This window comes from Aquila chrysaetos, chromosome 17 (assembly GCF_900496995.4).
Source record: "Aquila chrysaetos chrysaetos chromosome 17, bAquChr1.4, whole genome shotgun sequence".
Lineage (NCBI taxonomy): Eukaryota > Metazoa > Chordata > Aves > Accipitriformes > Accipitridae > Aquila > Aquila chrysaetos.
Genome location: NC_044020.1, coordinates 14813795 through 14832336, shown reverse-complemented (window position 1 = coordinate 14832336; position 18542 = coordinate 14813795). Strand labels below are relative to the sequence as shown.

At 40.2% G+C, this 18542-nt stretch overlaps 1 long non-coding RNA gene across 1 annotated transcript; it reads right to left on the bottom strand.

The window, feature by feature from the left end:
• Positions 1-778: 778 nt before the first annotated feature.
• Positions 779-12514, bottom strand: LOC115352619. The gene is made up of 3 exons (XR_003927201.1): positions 12452-12514; positions 1786-1874; positions 779-1131 (listed from the first exon to the last, which is right to left on the bottom strand). It is a non-coding gene; the product is annotated as an uncharacterized LOC115352619 (long non-coding RNA).
• Between the last annotated feature and the right edge of the window lie 6028 nt (positions 12515-18542).

Here is an 18542-nt window from a genome sequence, read left to right as displayed (position 1 = left end):
TGCCTTTTGAAAAACTTAAGCTATCAGTACTTTGGGTGGTTTATATAAAGTGATCTCACCAAGGCATAGTGCTGCATCCCAAGTGAATTATTATGACTTTCAAGTATTGTGATATTTGACTGCTATGTTAATGAATTGATATTTTTAAATAAAAAGGAGAAATGTTGTAATTTCCAGAAATCTGCTCCATTTGAAAGCTAGACTGAGTTTAATGGCAACAGGATGAGGACCTGACTGCAATGCACCTCTCAAAAAAAACCAACCCAACAGCTGAAAGCTGTATGTAGCAAAGTATACACATTCATTCTTTGAAGGCCTCCTGTAATAACATTTCAGTTGTGACACATGCTTGTCTGCACCAGCAAAGCCACATGTTTTCACAAGATCAGTTATTATCTTAAATTTTCTGAAGTTTTTGTTTTTGGTAACTCAGACGACCGCACAGTTTATCTCTGTGTCTTCAGTAATTCCTGCATAAGCGATGCCCATGAGAGTCCATCACGACCCTCAGCCCGCAGCGCACCAGAACCCAACACAGCGGAGACGTGTATCAGTGGGGGGGTTCCAGGTTCCAGAGGCATCCTGGGACCTACAAACCCAATGGCCACTACAATTTTACAACTGCTTAGAGCCCTTAGTCAAAAGGCAGAGTAAACGAGGCTTATAAATCCTTAGCTATACTCATTTTGATTTTTGGCTCCCTTGCCTCCTTCCATCTTTTTGTGATGGTATTTACTATATATTTCCCCCTACAGAGTTCTTCAACTCATTTAAAACATGCTTTTCTTCATACATCACAAATATTTAAACAATTTGCCATACCAGATTCCTTAATAAATAATCTATCACCAGTTCTTAGTGTCCCTTTGATAGGTAAATTTCAGATAAATGACAATATGAAAATTTACAGGTAAAATTAATCTTTTGTAGTTTTTCCTTCAGTTCCAGCTGCAGCTACAGAGCTGTATTTGTTCTCCTGTGAGGTACTGCATCAAACCATAAATGTGCAATGCTCCCATGTTGATCACAGGGGAACAGAAGCAGTTTGTTGACATGAGTCTTCCATTAGCTTCAATTCCGTGACTCAGAGATGCCATCTTCAAGGAGATACCTCTGACAGCTTTTTCTGAGCTGTAGCAAGACATAAAGGAAAGCTGAATATAGAAGTAAAAGGTTTCCAAATATAAGTGAAGTAAACATGCTGGAGTACTTTTTCAAAACAGCAGGACAGGTGAACACAAAAAATAACCTTTTCAGTGTGTCCCCTATGGATGCCAGATTTTTCTTCTCTGCATTTTCCTTGCATGTTATAGTTAGACTTGCAGAATCAGGCAAGATGGATTATATAAGATGTTTTTGGTGTTAACTCCTCATGCCTCTTTGTCTTAGCCTCTGTCACACAGAGCACTGGCCCAATCCATTGCAGCAGTGACCAGATACTGCTTGTGATACCATGTTTCTTTAAAGTCATGAGGCTCATGCAGGCACCAGCTGGAAAACCAGAAACTACAAAAATGCCTAGGTGCTGGATAACCCCCCATATAATATGTATTAAAGCAGTGCAACAAGAACACAGCTTTATTTAAAAGACCTGAAGAAATAACTTCTTCTCAGAATAGCTATCGGTCACCCACTTGTACTTTCCTTAAGTCTCGATTAGCAGGCCTGAGCAAAGCCTGTCATGTAGAAAGACAGATTTTTTAAAAACCAGGTGACAGCTTCCTGCAGCTAATTCCTCCAAGAGTTCATGCTTCCAGGAGTCTTCAACCCACGTGCTGACCTTACCTTCTTAACGAGGAGTTGCCACTTCTGCTGATAGCTGCGTCACCTCTTCCAAGGGGTCACCAGGATCAAGAGTCATGCAGCTCAGGCGTCTCCAGCATGCAGGATGAACCCAGAGGAAAGAGAACGCCAGGAGGAGATAAGGTAGTGATCAGTCTGAGAAAATTTACTTAAAATGCAAAGGCATGATGAAACATGGAAACTAGCACATACGTTATGTGAATTTGCAATGCGAGACAGCAAAAATGTCAATGCAGTTTCAGAGTGTTTGGTGCTTAGGCAATAAGGTATAAAGCAAGGGAGCAGCAGGGGTCATTTCTCATGTAGGTTCCTATTCTCCAGTGAGCTCCAGACAAATGGGCTGCTCTGTGGGGAATCTTACTGAATCAGTAGGACTACAGGCACATGCAAACGTCTGCCCCCATAGATCTCATTGTAAGAGAGGCCTTGCAGAGACAATTTTGTTATAATCATCCTTGGTGCAAAATGTTTAATTCCAACAGCCTCGATTCTCAGGAAGAAATAACCTAACTGAAGGGCTTTCAGAGAAAATAACAGTAACTGTGTATTTATACTTAAAGTATGTAAAGGCAAAAAGAAAAATAAGTAAAATCTAGGAACAGATTGTTAGAGGTGTACATTGCCAAATCTGCACAGAGGCAAGAGAGCTAAGAGAAGTCATGCGAGATAAATATCTCTCCTGATAGAATAGTAAAGCAGTTCAAAGCAGATCTGGCAAAATACAGGGTAGGTACAAAAAGAGCTGAAAAATAAAAGAAAGGTTCAAAACGGAACCAAAGTTTAAAATTAAAATAGGGGAGAATGTGATGAACAGCAATGTGACCCTGGAAATAGGTGCTAAAGGTCAAATCTAGGTCATTAAAATTAGAGTGAATGAAGAATAATCTCACAAACCCACTACCACAGACTGGATGAAAAATATGGTCCCTTCTTTGTAATTTCTCTGAACTTCTCAGAAACCCTCTGGGTTTGGGAAATAAAGTTGCTCTGTGACAGGTGTGAAAAGAGAAAGTCACAGAACAATCTTCCCCATGGTCACAACAAAAGAGCCACTAGACAGGAGGACCTGTTATGCAGCATGGTCTCTAGTAAGTGGAAGGAGCTGTTAGTAATTTTAAAGAAAAAATAAATCACTTTAATGGCCAAAGGGAAGTAAGCGAATAAAATTCAGATAAGGTTAAATACAAGGAATTGGGATCAATAGAGTCCAGGAAAATAAAACTGATGCAGTCATCCTGTGAAAAAAAAGAAAAAAATATTTAATGGCTTTATAGACTTGAGCATAGTAGACATGTACTGAGCTATGCTTCTCTTGAACCAGTACTTCCCCTCCCTCCTTCCCTCCTTGTGCACCAATGGCAAAATGTTTAAAACAATGGTAAATTGAGACATATTTGAGCAGAGTGTTGCCATTCCTGCAAAATGCAATCATAAATTTGCATTCTCTTTAAACAAGTCATAACAGAGCTACTAACACAGAGTACAAATCATAAAATGAGTGAAGATAAAAACGTCTGCAAATATCTTTGTGCCGCAATGCCTTTTCAAGAAGTGTCCAGGCTAGATTGAAGAGCAATGTGATAACATTCATTTAGAGACGTGTCAAACTGCCCACTGCACAACCGAGCCCAAACTTGGCCAGAATCTGAGCGAAGGCAATTCTGACTTTAGGTGCTGGCCCACTGCTATGTTTCATTCTGGCTCACATAAACATCAGGCACTTAAGTAACTACTTTACCATACATTTAATCCCCATATAAAATAATGAAGATAACTGTGCAATAGGTAGAAACAACTACTTTAACCAGCCACAGGCAGCTGAGAGTTTGAATTATGGGAAACATCCAACTGGAACTGATTGATGCCAACAAAACTCTTTACAGCTGGAAAGGTCTCTGGTGTTAATTTCAGGATTTCAGAAACAATGTACCTAAAAGCAATGTGATGGTTGGACCAGAAGCTAATGCAGTGCATTCTGGAAAGGAGATGTAATGATACTTACATGATCAACAGGTGTATATATGGAACAGCTTAGCTAAAAGTCATAAAGACTCCTGAACCCCAGATAAAGATACTTGTGAGAGTATCAAACTGAAATCTCACCTTGTTCGTCTACTGCTTTTTACAAGGGGAAGAAAAGAAATAGAGCTGTAACTACTCTAGTATTATTTTTTCTCCTTTAGTATGCATCATCATCATGCACACACTTTTCTTCCCCTGTGTTTCCTCTGGGGCTTGAGTGAAGCGTCTGAAATGCTTTTATAAATCTGGCTCTAGTCAGTGATATTTACTTGTGGAGTTCATTGTTTAGGAGTAAGATAACCATCAGAATCCATCAGAAATAAGCACCCTCCAAAAACCATTGAGTTAAAATTTTGCTAACTTCCTGGGAACCTTCCAGAAATATCTATTCTTATCTCCTTTCCTTGGAGTGGCATTCACAGAAACCAGACTATTTCAAAGTCTACAACAGTCTTCTCAGTACCATGCTGCATGTTTAGACTCTGATACTGCGCTTTTCCTCATCTCTGACATCCCACTGAGGTTGTGAGCAGTGACAGGTTGTAATCAGGAAAGGACTCAGTCCTGGCATCAAGAATATCCATCAGCTGTGACAAAAGAAGAGCTTTGCCATTGGATTACCCAGCAATTCTTTATTTTTTTGTGTCTGTAGATCTAATTAATCCTTTTGCTTAGAAGAGTCAAAAAAGTCCAGATGTCTTTCTTGGGTTTATAAATATATTCCTCCAAATAAAACATATATCAGAGCACCAAAGATGCTTTCCTGTGACATGTAGTAGTGTGAAGGGTCGGGATACTGAGCACTAGGTCAGGGATGAGAACTCCGAGACCTCATCTTCTGCTAGTTTGGCTACCTCGTTTCTATTTTTCTTCTTCGTTTTTCTCAGTCGTAAGATGGGAAAGCACAGTCCCAGCCTCAGGGTTGAGGTGATTAGGAATGCTAATAGGGTTCAGCCTAACTACAAAGACAGAGCCTGACTTTGTAGCGTGTGCTGAGGGTGCTAGGCATCAGTTTTACATTCAGCAGAAACTTATATATATCTGTGACCACTAGGTCTATCCTGAGCCATTTGCCCAGCCATCAGCAGGACATGGTGCACGCACTGACACTCCTCATACCAGATTGCGCATGCGAGATACTATGTGCTTTTGTAATACTGGTAGAAACCAATACATTACTGATTATACACCACAGGGTCTATGTTATATAAAATAACAATACACATATAAAATACCTTATAACAGTTAATATGATGTATGCCATATTACACTGATGGCATAAGTGTAATTTTTATTATTGTAGCTGCACGGGGTTTCTTTTTTCAGATCCTGATAACATTTCAGGAGTTTGTAATTATAAAAAACAAGTAGCATATAATCTGTCCATGCACTAGGCAGCCCTCACAAGATTATTCTCTTTAAGAGGAAATGTTCGAAATTTGTCATGAAAATATTCATAGTACAAAATAATTAATAAATGCCTGGACAGAGGTATAGGAATATTTCAGAAATTGATTTCATTACACGGCTAATGTCGCATGCCTCCAAAGCAGAGGTAAACACTAATCCATAACTGGAGAATATATGGTGGGTTGGTGGTAGTGGTGGGGGTTTGGAGGGGAAGTTGTTTGGCTTTTTTCAGAGGAGACACATTATTAAATTAGAATCCTTAGTAATAAATACATGAGAGATATTTCAGTATGCTGGGTAGATTTATAAACCAGCTTACTGCATTTGAAACCCAATCTTCACATCTGCTTTGTTCTATACTCTAGCTGTGAGATAAAGCATTGGAATAGTGATTACGGAGAGTTTATGCCAAAAGCAGGTTATACTGCTTGTAGGTATCGTAAAACTACATACCATGCCTGGTACTTTAATTCTGGTAAACACATCTTGCATTCAGTGATGCGGTTTCCAGATGTCATTACTGTCAGTTCATTTGTTATTCCCTCAGTTCCTCCACCCTGGCCCTGTCTGAATGGTTCTTTTTTTAACATTGTCAGAGGATTTCTAGTACTTCAAATGTATGCTCACCACATAGGTAGGATCCCTGTAGATGTTACTATATAACAACTGTCATTCCCAGAGATGTGCAACAGTGGGACCAGCAGATGTATAAACACATGGATCTCCCTTCTGTATGGTACAGGCGTGTTCCCCTGACCAGCAAAGGGAGCCGGTTCATTTCACTCAGTAATGTCAATTCAGCCTAATTCAGCACCGCTTTCCTCTTCAGCAGTGGGCAGGCTGGGGAGGCAAGCTGGGGCACTGCAACACAGAAGCCCACTGCATGTCACTGAGGGAACGGCCAACTTGCGGTCTCGCAAGGTACTTGTGTGAACAATGGGAAAGTTAAAACAAAACCCCATTTGGGAATGAGCACACCACTTTGAAAGCTCAATGAAAATGTATGGGGTTTAGTAGAATTTGGTGTGACCACCCATAAGCAGGGTCAGCCACAGAGCTACAGCAACCGACAGGCATATGTGGCACTCACAGCACCATCGAATGGTGACATTCGCTCTCTGTTCACATTTCTTTTGATTGGCAATGCCCACCATCAGAAGGGCACAGCACTGACCATCGCTACAAAGTTGCTTCAGGTCCTAAGATTTCATTGAAACGTCAAGTTCCTAGTGTCTGTATTTACCAGAATAACTTTCTAGACACAGAGCACATCCAAACCAAAGGCGGCTGTTGCCTTATTTACCTCACCACTGTGGAATCCTGAAGTCTGCTGAGATTATTTATAGATGAATATTCATTTTTTTATTATTCAGCATTTTTGCAATCCAAACTCTCGCTGGTAGCATCCCAGCTTCCAAAATCCTAAACGCCATACTCACAACTACACTTCTTGACAAACACAACCATGTAATTATGTGCTGGCAGTTATACCAAAGTATTTTAAGTACCAGGAAATGTGGGAACAACATAAAATAAATAGCATAATACAAAAGAATAATAATATGAATCACACAGTGCATATTTTATGTCAGCTATGTGAAAATGCTCCAATTTTAAGTTTAGCTGAAGCTGTTGCATTATCTTCATTTTAACTGATCTGGAGTGCCATCAAGAATAATATGTCCTGTTACAGACCATAAGTCAAGGTGAGACAAATGGTGTAGTCTTACATGTTATTCCCATCCACGATTCTCCGTTTCTGCTTTTCATCTCCTGCCCTTTTGGATACAAGGGGTTTGTTCTGGCCAAGCAGAAGTTGTCTTTTCCCACAGCCTGCACTGCTTGGGTGGAGACTACAGTGTCCTTGCCAAGTGGCCTGAACTCTAGGGATTTGCTCCAAGTGCACCAAAGTTTTCCAAGAGGACATCACCTCACCATGGAGCTGTTTCCAGAGTCCTGTAGCAGTGTGAGATAAAAGGGTCTCAAACAAATGCTTCTTCAACTTCTAAATATGGTTTGAAACAAGCTGATTTTCTTCCAGAAGCCAGACCATTTGAATTTAGAATGTTCTCAGTAATTATACTTTTAGACACTTTTTTAAAACAAGCTTGTTAGAAAACTGAACAACTTAAAATATCAGTAACTATATTTGGAGTTGGTGGATGAACAAATACTTCAGAAAATGAGGAAACTGTCCTAACAGTTGCTTAAAAACACTTGGTTTCATACCATGGCTGGAAATATGACACAGAACTGTAACTGTTGATGACGGAGGAAGCTTAAAATCTTGCAAGGTGGTTTTCCACACTCTTGATCATGTGGAACCGCTGTTCTAAGACTCACCTACTCCCTTTCGCAATGCACAGCATACAGCACTGCTGGGCAGGGATTGATGTCCTCCCCTCCATTTTCAGTTTCCTCCACCCTTCCTCAAGTATTCTGTAGACCAAAACCAAACCCCAACTCCTGCCAGCCCTGACAGGCATAATCTTTTGAGCATTTTTAAAATCAGAACACCTGTGAAAGATAGCTTAGGGAGACTTGAATCATGATGCAGAGGTGAAAGAAATCTTCAGCTAATTCACCTCATCAGTGTGTCTGATACCAACCATAAAATATCTTAATTTATGCTCAGAAAAAAGGCAGGGAGACTCAAAATCATAGATTTTAATAAAGTATACCCTGGAACTTTTAGTTAGATATTCAGCCTTAATGTTAACTTTGTTCATGTTCTCGATATCCATTACTATGAGGATTTGGCTTTCTTTCACTTAATTACTTGCAACTAGACACTACAAACTGAAGAAAAACATCAGATATCAGAAGACTGAAAGAAAATGACAGGAATTGTCTATTTTATTCTCTCTTCCTCTGGCTGCTGTGACGGTGTTTTATTAGTAATATTTTACCAGTGGAGAAATTAAAATGAAGAGCTTTTGGCAGGGTGTCATCTGTAGAAGAAAGGGAGAGCAATGTTAGCTGAAGCGGCAGCTTCTGCATGTTTCAAACTGCTCAGAGAGACCCAGAAGGAGTGGAGGAGCTTCCTCTGACACAAAGGAACATAATTCACGCTGGAGGACTTATAACTGGTCCTGTTCCTCCCACCAACATGAGGGAAGCTGATGAATGGAGGTGAAGCTCAGCAGTACCCAGGATTTATTTCCTAGCATCACAATATGTCAGAAGAAAAAGACAGAGAGGCTCTTGTGCATATTATGGTGCCAAATGCCATGGACAAGCTGAGTAAACGGGGACAGGCTAAGTATTTCTGGAGAGAAAGACTTCTCTCCCTTGACTTGTAGCAGAAGAGTGGAGTTGATCCAGAGCTGCTCTGGCTGCCTTAGGACAGCAAAACCTCCCACATCTGCTATTCAGCCACCCTTAATGTATCTAGCAGGCTGCTTCACAAAATTCCCATCACAAGACGGGCTACAATAAAATCACACTCCTCAGTAAAACACAAACAAAAAAACTCACCGAGTCATCACAGAAGTTGTGACATCTCTGCATCTTTCCCGCCTCTGGTATTAAGATAACTACTTATTTTCTCTTTACTCTTTACTTTTCCTTGACTGAAACAGAGAGACCCAGGCGAACACTGACTGTCCTTTGAACTGGGGGGGGGAACACTATTTAATTTTTTTAAAAAATTACAAAGGTACTTTAACAAGCTAAAAAGACAAGAAAGCAAGGTAAATTTTCTTAGATGTTTATTCTAATGGGTGAGCATAGTGGGACAAATAGCGTGTGTCACAGAAACACCTGAACACATCTTAAAATGACAAATCTAAAATATACAGTAAAAAATATCTTCTTTAACTGTTGACTTTTTAATTTTTCCTGATTCAATTGGTCTATTTCCAACATGAACAGCTCTGAGTTATTTATACAAGGCAGTTATACATTATTAAAATATCCCTTGTTACGCTTTTTCCTGTTTTGTCAAACCTAAAGCACATAAATCTTCATGCTTCAGGTGAGATCTACATTTTTACTTTCCACAGCTGGGCATTGTCTCACCAGCACACATTTCTCCAGAACCTAAAGAAGAATCTCGTAACACCTGCAACTCTGCGTGGAGGATACACAGTGCAGATCAAAACACAGAAGGGCACAGATGGAGATGCTTCTGAGCGTATACATGGCACTAACTGAACGTGAACCTTAAGCATTTAGTTTGCTCAGTGCCCTTGAAATAAAAAGCAGCTCTAGATTAAGATTTCAAGTTACAGGCAAGCATTCAAGGATGCTCAGACTGTGGATTAAGTTTAACTCTTTTGCAAGGATGGTAAGATGGGAAATAGAGTTTCTTGAAAGAGAGGAAATCAGAACACATTGAGTGCTGAATTAGAGATCTAAGTCGGGGAGAGCAAGAAAGCAATCAAACACTAGCCTCACGATGGAGTGCTAGGCTGAATTACATATGCCTAGTGAGTACCTGAAATGCTGCACAATGTCAGGGACATGGGGAAAGAAGTATACCAAAGAGCTGTGTGGACAACCCCTGCTGCAATCTGAACATGGAGGAACTGAAAAACAGACTCCCAGTAAGGTGAGAAATCATTTTGAACCAAACAAATAACCTAAGTACTCCACACTAGTTACTGCAGGTAACTTTCTGAGAAAAATACAATATCCCACTACACTTTTTGAAGGATTTATCCCTTTGCTAAGTGAGATGCATGCAAATGCAGGAAGGGAATTCAGATCATCAAACTACAGCTGTGTAGACTTAATTGACTAGACCTCACTTAAAGACCAGAAAGGAACCAGCTTGCACAGGGTTTTATCTGCAGGGAAGGGCTTGCCCATCTACCCTAAGGTGAGATGAATCACTCTGGGAGGGGGGGGGGGGGGGGAGTGGTGGTACTCATGGTTCCTTTGCCTGGTGGAGGAGTCTGTATAAGCAGGTGAGATGCATGACGTAGATGTGTCAAGGCAAGGAGGAGGACTTGCACCATTGTGTCCCATTAATCTGTGCAGTAATTGAGTGGCATCGGGAGTGTTAGAAGCCAGTGTATGCAGGACCTTTTGTTCTCCTTATCAGAGCCAGGAGCCAGCTCCCACCCCAGCCCATAAGTGTAGCTGTCAATTGCAGAAACCCAGAATTAGAGCTAGCTTAAAATAACACCCCTCCTCTCAGGAGCTGGTGCAGCATCATTTCCCACTCAAAAGCTGTTCACTAGCTTTGGGAAAAGAGCAAAGACTATTTGTATGAACTTTCAGAACACGGTTTAATTTATTTAATGCTTTGCCAGTCTTTTCGAGAGAAAGGGCAGCAGAGATGTGAAAGTTCTGGAAGTGTTTTGCAATATGCTTCAGGTTGGGGGTAAGCATGAGGAAAACCTCCTCTTTCAAGATGCCTCTCCTTCCTTTCTGCCACGATAACCATGTCAGCTGCAATCAAATTAGGAATGTATGATATAGCTCCCACAGCTGGGGATGTTCAGATCTGAGATGTTGATTGGCAGTTGCAGAGCTAAAGTACAGCTACAGAACCAGGAATGAGGTTCATGCAGCAGCATCTATCACTTAGGGTTATTCTGATCCAGACTTCTGTCTGGGGGTATCTTTAATCTATAATTCTCAAGGAAAAAAGAAACAAAAAGATACAAGGCAATCATCCCCCAAAGAAACATCTCAACGTCTCAATCCTTTCTTCACAACTTACCGCAAGTCTGAACTTCTTTTGGGTTTAAAAACAAAGGAATAAGAGAAAGAATCATTATGTTTCAATATATCTGCCTTTTGCTCCTGTCTCCATTCTGTGCTCCACTGAAAGGCATGGAAGATGTGCCAAAATAACACAGAATGACTGTTCTTCCTCCCATGCTCCCAGTAAGACAGGAAACACTGTGGCCTCATGAGAATATTTTTTAAAAAACAACTGTAGCTGATCCTGCACTGAGCTCCATGGAAACATCAATGGAACTCATTGCTGGACCGTAGCCTAAAGCTGGGGTTTAGCTCAGTTTTTTTGAGTTTGTTCTCATTTTGTCCAAAACAGTCTATGCATCTCTGGTACAGCTCTGCTGGCCTGTCAGGAGCTAAGCTGAGCTCTCCAACTTCTTTTAAAGCAAGATACCAAGCAGCCATGAAATGGTAATGACTTTCAGTATTTGACCCAGTAACCTACAGGAGGAATGCAGGTAAAACTTTGTTGACTAATGCTGCATTATGTAAAGCCAGGATCAGATAAGTGCTGGTATTTTTTCTATGCTTGCCATGATGAATAAAAGCACACAAAGCTTTATTTCACAATATAAATGAGGCTGGGCTGAACAATTCCTGTAGCTCTTTTAAAAATTACACAGTTGGAAAGGAATTGTCAATCAATTTTATAGGGAACAATGGATGCTAAACCTCATTCAAGACTGTTTCTGTACTGGTCTTATTCTCTTAGCATAGAGCGCATTACTGTGATCCACATATCAGATGGTATCTGTATGCCCTGTTCTTTGAATGATTTCATCTTTCGTGCATAAAGCCACAAGAGAATCCTGAAAAACCTTTTCAATTTGTTGATCTGGAAGAGCGTTTGAAAACTGGAGAAGCCTAGTTATTTTATATCCTTGACTTCATTATTTTTACAAAGTACAGCTACATGTGTTCCATTTTAACCAGTAAGTAGGCCCCTGAAAGTATAAATATGCCACTCAGTATGCAGGGCTTTTTTTCCCCGTCTGCAACAAGATGTTCTGCCAAATAATTCACATTTGCATGACATTGTAATATTTCCATTAGCATGGCTGATAAAAGTTTTGAGTCTGAACATGTTGGCAACCTTCAACATTTTTAAGAAACTTTTACCCTACCTCTTCTTGAATACAGAAGAAAGAAAACAACAAGAGAGTCAGACTAAAGGACTGAAGCAAATCATCATGACTTAGAAAAATGTGAATTTTAGTTTAATTAGCTTCTTACATTTGTTTTAGGTAGGAGAGCAAATCCACTTTTTAAGGTTCTGCTGTTTAAAATGTTTTGATGAAATCAACATTATAAGCAAAAGTGACATCCTGTAAAAGTTGGGCATAAAGCCAGAAGAATAGTTCACACTCATGAGTGAATGTAGTCCAGAACTCTAGTATTCACGAAGACAAGACAGGAGCCAAAGGTCAGGAGGACAAGACAAAGAATAGCAAGGAGACAACCCTGAGCAGTTCCTACTTTATAAATACTAATTGTAGCTGGCACACCTTGTCCAGAGAAATCCTACCTTGGATGGGCAAACGGGGTCCACAAAAACAAGTCTCCTCCCTCAAATGGCAAGTGGTCAAAGAGCCAGAAATCTGTATGATACAGGAGTCTAGTAGGGAAATAGATACCTCAGACTGAAAGTAAACAGGTAATCAGGATGCTAAAGCCTCTGCTGCCCTGAGAAGTAGGAGTCAAAGAAATCACACAGGATCACAGGTATCAAAGGGAGAAGCACTGTTCTATTTGTATCCTCAGAGACCCATGTGAAATTCAAGCCCCCATCATCTCACCTCAGAGAGGGTTACAAATCCTGGAATAGGGAAGTTACCTTTATTTTTTCTTCTTTACATAAAAAATAAAAAAAAAACCCCTAAAATACAAAGGTTGGATGATAAGAACTGGGAAAATAATAAATTTAGATCAAGAATATTGGACAAGAACCCAGGCAGAGAACACCAAAGGCCCCTTTCTCCTCACTCAGCTCCAGACCCTGCTGCTGGGGGTGAGGGGGAAAGAATACAACCCCTAACCCTCCCATAGGTTTCTTGTTGTTATGAGGCAACACTCCTACGTACTTTAATGCACTGATTAACCACTGATTAAGGAACTCACAGCCTAACCTTTAATTAGCTCATCAACATCTTGCAATCAGCAATGTGCGGCATACACAATTCTAATCCTGCTCCACTCAAAGCTGACTTGATCCTGCAGAGTATTCTGTGCATCACTATTCATAAGTGCAGGCTGTTTTCAAAACTGGTAATATAGGTCTTACTATGTGATAGAGCTGGAGGGTTTTTTCTTCTGGAGGGTTACACTGGAATAACATTTGTGCCTTCTAGAAACGTTATACAGATGAAGAATTCAGCCTATCCTGTCTTATAACAGTATTATTTTTTTTAACATGATAGGAATACACATTTTAAAGTCCTTTATTAAAAGTCCAAGTGCAGAGTGCTGCAGGACATTCTTCACCTGCAAATTCTTGTGCCCTTGTGCTGCTCCATGTAACATAGCAGAATCTCATACAGGAACAACTGAACTTGCCACACAATTGGATCCTATGTAAGATAATTTCTTTGAGTCTGAAGCCATGTTTCAACTTAAGTAAGAATTTGAATGGTCTGCAAAGGTCCCTAACCAGGGGAAGAAAGCTTGCTTTGCTTCTTTTCCACTTGCTCTTCAAGGGCAGACCTTGCATCCATTGTAACTCTGCAGATGTCACTGGGATCATCCCAGGAATGAATCTGCTGCTGCTGCATTAAATCCTTTCTTAAGGAATAGGAATAAATGTGTTGCCTTCACTTGGCTAAAAACACCATTGGCAGAAGAAGCAGGCTCCAGCAGATCTCTAATTTGTGGTCACGCAAAAGCTCCGGTAGGAAGCAGTTCAGAGGCACACGTTCTTCTCTTCACTGTAGGGCAGTACAATGGCCCTGTTAATTTAAGCCACCTTAACCTTTGGGTTTACAGTGCCTCACAATCTTGCCACTAATTTGTTCACACTGTTGTTATGAATTGAAAACAAGCCTTTGAGGGACCATTTCAAATGTCTTTAAATTTTCATGCTGTTAACTCAGAGCAAGAATAGTTCCAATCTAAGTGCAGTCTTTAAAATCTGTAAGAGCAGCGGGTGAGAGAAAGCTACGCCTAATGAGCCTCAGCCCACAAGAACATATGTTTGTCAGTACCACAGACTAACTGCCAGGATTTATTATGTAAATTATCGTACAACCATTTCTTGAGTCTCCAATCCTAATGACTTGGTGTGAAGGCAGATCAAATGCAGAAAACAAAATCAAGAAAGAAACCACGTTATTCGTATCTGACTGTTTTTATTTCTGCCATCTACCATCCATTCTCCAACAGCAGCCAGACTGTTTCTTGAGATAAATCTTTTATCCAGTAGTGACTGCCAATGAATTTCTGTGTTTGTGTCTGCAAAGGGGTCTAATAATAGTAGAGACATTCTGGTGCACACTGAGAACCAGAAAGGGAAATAAAAGAACCTCTGACCCAAAAGATCATCTTACTCTGTACCCTTTGGATTCCATAGGGAAGTATGTTTACAGAGTTCATGGAAGATCCCAACTAATATTTTTTTACAGCTAATAGGTAAATCCATTCAGCAACCCACCTGGGATTCTGTTTGTGACATGGCCTGATATTTCACTGACTGTGATTCAGAAACCTCCTCTTTAAAAGTACAAATTCTGCAACCTCTTCAAATGATTTGGCAGAAATAAATGGTTGAAAAATATATACTCACAGCAGCATCCTTTCCACAGGTGTGTAACACCTGACAGGGAGGAAAAGGCAGGCAACATGAACAACCATGGAAAGAACACCGTATAGCGCCCCAGCTCCTCGCTTGGGAGCCCATCCTTTCCAAAGCACCATAGTCATAATTCCACGTCAGAGAGCACCTACAACCAAAACCAACCTTTTTTATTGTTTTAGTTTTGTAGTGCAGGGCTGAGTATCTGCTGTAAGAAGAGTCTCAGCTGCCTTTTCCTGAGTTAAAAAAAAAAAAAAAAATTCATTCTGACCTCTGTCAGAAGGAAACATTTTTCAAGTTAACAGGTTACCTTTCAAAAACATCTACATTGCAATCTTAAAAGTGACTGACAGGCAGGTAGTCCCCAGCTCCCTCTTAACTAATTTTAGGCACTTAACTAGAGTTACCCTGAGTACCCTAGGAGATAATGAGGCACCTACTGACAGCAATTGCGAACTTCTTAGTGGTACAAGCAGCTTATTTCTCTCTACTGACTACAGGGGAGACTTAGGGCAATTATGCTCCTAACTGAAGTGCATCAATTATGTACCTAAAGTTAGGCAAGATGAATGCAGACCTACAGAGCCTAACATTTACAGAGAATCAGTGCACCTAAGGTGCTTCTGTGGACTGGTCATTCTTTTCAAAGGCTTTTAAAGCCCCACGTTACGTTTTTAGGTACCTAATTCCCACTGAATTCACTGGTGAATTGGTGAGTTGGTGAATAACTACTTTAAAAAGACCTTTCTCCAAAGCACATTTGAAAACATTACTTCTGTTTTTCAGTTGTGCACAGCAACTGAATGCCTAAGGAGAACAGCTAGCAACTTATGGGAGGAGGTACAGTTGGGAAGAGAGAAAATTGCATTACCTTGTTGGTATTTCCAGCACTTCGGAAGCCACTGGAGAATCCTGCTGGCTTTATGCGACTGACATGATTTATGAAGGTCAAGGAGCCATGAGCAGCAGCCCTAGGTAGATGCCACAGCTGACAGCATTCCTCTTCAGTGGGAACACAGAGGGGCACGAGGCAGTGACAGGATGCAGAGTCTATCTCCGTGATATGCACCACTTTAACCCTTTATAAAAGCATGTTTGGTAAGGGCTTATGTATTTATTTGCAAGATAAAAATATCCTTATTTTGGCAAAAAGAATCTGTTACAGTCCAAACAAAACCTTTGTTAAATGTAAACAAGCAGAGGCTCAAAAATTGGTTGGTTTTATTTAGCATGTAAAAAATCCAAAGAGACTTGAGGATTTACCAGAGCAGATCTGATAATATCCCATATGTAATTAGAGAAAAGAAAACAAATACATCATAATGTATCTAGCAGAACTCCATTGCTGAATGCTGCAGGAAGAAGTACAATTCTTTTCTCTCTCCTGAGATGGACTATTTAAAGCTGAGATATGTCAGTTGGGTTTTAATATATATTTTCACAATAATAAGAGGCATAATACAAAAACCTGAGACATATAGGCAGACAAAATTCGTAAGGAACATCCAGCTCCACACTTCCCAATGCCTCCATCATGAAAAGAAGAAACACCTGCAGCACCAACCCTGGTTCCTTTCTGACTTAGAAAAAAAAATAATATTACCCCATTGGTGTGAATTTCCAATACATCTCCATGTAATCTGCCCCTTAGCTCTAAAACACCTGGTTTCCAAACACTAGACTCTTCACTTCAGACATGGTTGATGGAACAGAAAGTTTTGCATTGGTACAGTCCTCTTGTACATAATATTACCTGATGCAAACCACAGGCCTTCCCTATGCTATATCATCCACTTGGTGGATTTTTATGTAGCTAGTGACATGGCAAAGTTAAAGCAGTTCCTCTTCCCTATAGTAAGACAACATTGTTCTGCTTAGAGAAGGGTCTTTCCACCTCAGAGGAGTAGGTGGAAGGGTCAGCGATAATAGCAGCGATGGGGATGGACAACATAATCCAAATACACTGAAAGTCAACAGTTTCCTCCTCTGTCCACTAGTTAACTATCTTACTCTCAGGGACAATTATTTTAGCATTGGTAGTCCTGTCATTGCCTCCTTTTGGTATTTCCTACCACATCATGCCCTCTGTGACTGCACAAGTACCTCCCAAATCAACGTGGTTTTGTCACCGTAGTTGCAGGCCAGAGATATATACATTCAAAATGTCCCATCAGAAATGTCAAACATCATGGAGAACGAGGAGTGAGGAAAAAGAAATGAACACAGGTAACATCTAAAACATGCATCACTGACTCAGATCAGCACTATTACTCACTTTTAAATAAAAGTCTGTTCCCACCTAACAAGGTGTTGATCTGTTGCTCACGCCTCAGCCAGACATGTCTCCTGTATGTGGTACCAATATGGGACTCTACTGAGTAACGTGTCCTAGGATACACTGCAAAGCAATGTGCAGGGCAACCTGAAAACCTGACTTGACAACCTTGCGTAGCCGCTGCCAATATTTATTGGAGAAAGTGATAGAGACTTTCTACGGAGACAAGCCAACTTTTTATGAAATAATTTGTCTCAAAGTTGAATATAATCTATTTCCTCTTATGCAGGACACAGCAAAATATGTTGTGTTGGGCATACTTCTAAATGAGGCCAGGGGTGGAACGGGTATCTCCTTCCAGTTAGGTTTTATTTAATTAGGCCTTTTATTCTAGCTAAGCCAAATTCCTGCATGCAACCATGGAAAAATGCTATAGGAGGCTTCCTGATCCTACAGCTTCAGCATTACAGATGAATGTGGTTTATAAGTTGTTCAGGGAGCATTGGGAAACTGGTGTCAGCAGCCAGCTCTAGAAAAGAGAGCACTTCAGTGCAAGGCTGCTCACTGTATTAAATAAAGACTGAATTTTAAGAGAGTTGTGGTCCATTTTCTTCATTATAACATATGTGATATCTGAGCCTAGTGAATAAAAATGCTATTAAAAAAGTCTCTGGCACAGAGCAGGTTATGCTTTTAAAGCAAGAATTAATAACAATACCTAATAATCTGTGCAAGTCTCTTAACCTCTCTGGACCTAATATTTCCCCACCACAAAACATAGATAATGTGTATTACCCTCATAAAAATCACTATGATGATGAAAAATATTACTTATACCCAATCCCTCTTTCCAGTCAAGGGAATATTTCCCTTTAGAAAAAGATTAAAAACCTGATGGATACATGAGCTTGATATAAGCTCAGCAACATTTTCCTTCATTACAGAAGACATGAAACATATGCTCATATGGGACACAGGCTACAGCCTTATTTCTGTTTTCTCTTGTAAATTTGCACTCTACTGAAAATTAGAGGCTTTTTAGTTCTTTATTGAGGTTTCTGGTGGCCTCTAGTGGTGGCTGTGTGAAAAGGGACATTTCCCTCTTTCCCAGCTGTTGGAGGAACTCAGTGATGGCTATGAACAAAAAATTCGTGTTGTGAGTTGTGGCTCCCACTCTTTCACACATGAAAGGTGGGAAAGACCTAACCATCAAAGCTCTTGTATAGCTGACACTTTGGGATGACAAATATAGACTCTTTGAATGCAAAGAAACAACTTCATTTGCTCTCCAATTTTTTGCAACAAGCTACTCTAAGTTCTTACCTAATATTTCTTAAGGTTTCATCCTGGTGACCAAAAATAGCTCTTCTTTCCTAAAGTTTCCCTCAAAGTCTTCAGGTTCTATGGTTTTTAAGGTGTGCGCAACCTCACTCTTGGTCCAGTGGAAAAGAAATCCAAGAATGGTCTTTCCTAATGGAGAAACATAGATTAACTTTCAATACTGTTGGAACACAGTCTGACCATGCTGTAATAACGAGCAGCCATAAAGGTGGTTTT